The sequence below is a fragment of the Halichoerus grypus genome, chromosome 4 (assembly GCF_964656455.1).
Source record: "Halichoerus grypus chromosome 4, mHalGry1.hap1.1, whole genome shotgun sequence".
Classification (NCBI taxonomy): domain Eukaryota; kingdom Metazoa; phylum Chordata; class Mammalia; order Carnivora; family Phocidae; genus Halichoerus; species Halichoerus grypus.
In genome coordinates, this window is record NC_135715.1 from 162,114,919 (window position 1) to 162,118,412 (window position 3,494).

General features: G+C 38.5%; 1 non-coding gene across 1 annotated transcript; it reads right to left on the minus strand.

Annotated features, from left to right (window-relative positions):
- Positions 1-2,970: 2,970 nt before the first annotated feature.
- LOC118524010 (U6 spliceosomal RNA) lies at positions 2,971-3,075 on the minus strand. Its single transcript, XR_004911382.1, has one exon. It is a non-coding gene; the product is annotated as a U6 spliceosomal RNA (small nuclear RNA).
- Positions 3,076-3,494: the final 419 nt, after the last annotated feature.

A 3,494-nucleotide genomic window follows, 5' to 3' on the forward strand; every position in this document is an offset into this window, starting at 1 on the left:
CTCCAATTCCTAGAAGGGTATCTACATGGAGAAGGCCTATGACAGGAGCTGTGGCCAACAGTGAGTCCACAACATGAAAGCCAGGAGAATGAGTATCTTGAGTTTACTTTCCTGTCATCCTCTTATCTTATGCTACTATTTCTGATTGGCCAAACTTACCCAGAAGTCAGAGGGCTAGGGAACCCACTGAATATCCTTGTATATAGACAGTACTACCTGTAGACCAGAGCAAGGCAAGACCCACCTTGGGTGCCATGCTTGAAAAATATCCACATATCATGAATCCATTAAAAAAAAAATAATATTGGGGCGTCTGGGTGGCTCAGTCGTTAAGCATCTGCCTTCGGCTCAGGTCATGATCCTGGGGTCCTGGGATGCAGCCCTGTGTCTCGGGCTCCCTGCTCAGCAGGAAGCCTGCTTCCCCCTCTCCCACTCCCCCTGCTTGTGTTCCCTCTCTCGCTGTGTCTCTCTGTCAAATAAATAATCTTTTAAAAAATATTAAAGAACACATGGATAAATCAGGATTTGTGCTATCAGGATTTAGTGGTCAGGATTTAGTGGTCAGGATTTGTACAGTGAAACTAAACTTTCAACATCCACTCTCATAGTGAATACTGCTCAGGCTTTTGGGAAATACTTCACATCTCATGTCTCTTATCTTTGAAATAAAATGTGGGTGCATCTAAATGCTATAAAGTTTGTAGGTTGTGCTCCTGCTAAAGTTGGAGAAGAATATATGAGTGGAAAGAGGATTTGAGCAAGTAGATAGAATAGATAAATTAATTTGTCAAGTCTTTGTTCTCGGTAGCATAAACACAATAGATTCTTGCATAATGAAGTATCATTTCCCAGCAGTGTTGAGCAATCATTTTCCTCTTCTCTTCGGGTTCCAATTAATGAACTAGAAGCACTCAAGAATTATTGTGGTGACCACAATGATTACAACAGGCAGCTTAGGAACAATTCTCTATATTAAACTATTCTTACGTTTTAAATAGTATATATGCAGATCTAGACATAATATAAGCAAAATGTGGTACCAGTTCTTTATATTACTGCACAGATACAGTTATTGCTTTGAGAAATGGTGAAAAATCACAATGTAAGTGATACAACTGTTATGAAGAATTTAAACTATTTCATAATATTTCCTGCAATAAAAATATTACCATTTGCAATAATTCCATTACAGTCAAATACAATAGGTAAAATTCATGGTTCATTTCTGAATCTAAATATTACTTTTAAAATTTTATTGATAGGGACTCCTGGGTGGCTCAGTCGATTAAGCATCTGCCTTCAGCTCAGGTCATGATCTCCAGGTCCTGGGATCGAGCCCAATGTCAGGCTCCCAGCTCAGTGGGGAGTCTGCTTCTCCCTCTCCCTCTGACTCTCCCCGCTTGTGCTCCCTCATACTCTCTCTCTCTCAAATAAATAAAATATTTTAAAAAATAAAATAAAATTTTATTGATAATTCCAGTTGCTATTGACTCAACAGAGCAAAATTTCTCCAATTTAAAAGAATTAGGGGCACCTGGGTGGCTCAGTTGTTAAGCGTCTGCCTTCAGCTCAGGTCATGATCCCAGGGTCCTGGGATCGAGTCCCGCATCGGGCTCCCTGCTCCGCGGGGAAGCCTGCTTCTCCCTCTTCCTCTGCCATTCCCCCCATTTATGCTCTCTGGCTCGCTCTCTGTCAAATAAATAAAATTTTAAAAATAAACAAATAAACAAATGAATTTAAAAACTATCCTTTATATGAATTATGCCTCAATAAACCTGAAAAGATTATTTTAAAAAAATCTATCCAAGAAATACTATGACCCAAGGCAGGCTAATTTGGCATTAGTGCCAATAGAACATAAAAGATGTGAAAATCTTGATTATAAAAATAGGGATATTGCTGAAATGAAGGGAATAAAATTAATTTTATAGAATAAATGATTTATGAATTATGTGTCTATATGTGTCTATATTTTGTTTTTTGCCCAAACAAAATGAGTGTTTATAGAACACTCAGACATGTGCAATAGTTAAGTTCAGCTGTTTTTGTTAGTTTATTGACTTTCAATCATAAAAACCATAGCTTTACATATGTTTTAATTTTGTCATTATGGAGGTATATTTTTAGGGCAGAAAGATAGAATATCATTTATGTAACAGTTTGTTAACTTCCTTTGTGAGTTGTAAGTATTTTGACATGTCAACAAAATCCATACCAACATCCCCATCTCCCTAAACCTGTAGACTTCTTTCCTCTACAGCAGGAGCCCATAAGCCTTTTCCTATAAAGGACCAGATAATAAATATTTTAGGCTTTGAGAGCCATATGGTCTCGGTCGCAACGACTCAGTTCTGCCATTGTAGCATGAAAGCAGCCATAGACAATACATAAATAAATGAGCATAGTATCTTCCCAGAAAACTTGATTTAGAAGAATAGATGGGGCCCCACAATCCTTAGTTTGCTGACCCCTGTAAAACAGTATGCCAGGATACATCTGGCATCTCAACTAGAATGTCTTGGCCAGTACTGAATCCAGGCTTCAGTTAGCCAAATAAGCACATTCAGATCCAATATCAGGTGCTCAAGCTAACACTAAAATCTGAAATCCTGAATGAATGAAACTATATAAATATACTTGGCCCTTACTAGCCTTTATATATATTTTTTTTTTTTTAAGTTTTTACTTAAAAAAAACTTAAGATTACTTAAGTAATCTCTACACCCAATGTGGGGCTCGAACTCACGACCCTGAGATCAAGAGTTGCATGCTCTTCTGACTGAGCCAGTCAAATGCCCCTGTTTTATTCTTTTTAAACAGATATACCTAGAATCCACCCCAATACATGCTTCCTAGGTTCTCTCTGACACAAGATCTTACCCTTTGTTTGATGCATAAGCCAGTGTTCTGCCCCAGGTTCAGACAAAAGGGGGTGCACTGTGTGTAGACAATTTTATTTTATTATTTTTTTAAAATATGGAATACTTCACGAATTTGAGTGTCATCCTTGCTCAATGGCCATGTTAATTTTCTCTGTATCGTTCCAATTTTAGTATAATGCTCCCAAAGCAAGCAAGCAAGTGTAGAGAATTTTAAAGCAATAATAAACCAACTAAATGTCTTCTGCTTTTTTTTTTTTTTTAAGATTTTGTTTATTTATTCATGAGAGACAGAGAGAGAGAGGCAGAGGGAGAAGCAGGCTCCCAAAGAGCAGGGAGCCCCATGCGGGACTCGATCCCAGGACCCTGGGATCATGACCCGAGCCGAAGGCAGACGCTTAACCATCTGAGCCACCCAGGTGCCCTGTCTTCTGCTTTTTATTATCACAATGTGCTGGCGATTGTAAAAATGTCGGTAATAAATTCCTCCATTCTGCTGGGGGTGCTCCATCAGCAGCCTCTTTTTCTTGAAATGCCACTGTTAGGTTATTTCCTCTAGGAACTGAACAGGCATTTCTCTTCATGGGTCATGAGGAGTTTAATTTTCTTTATGGG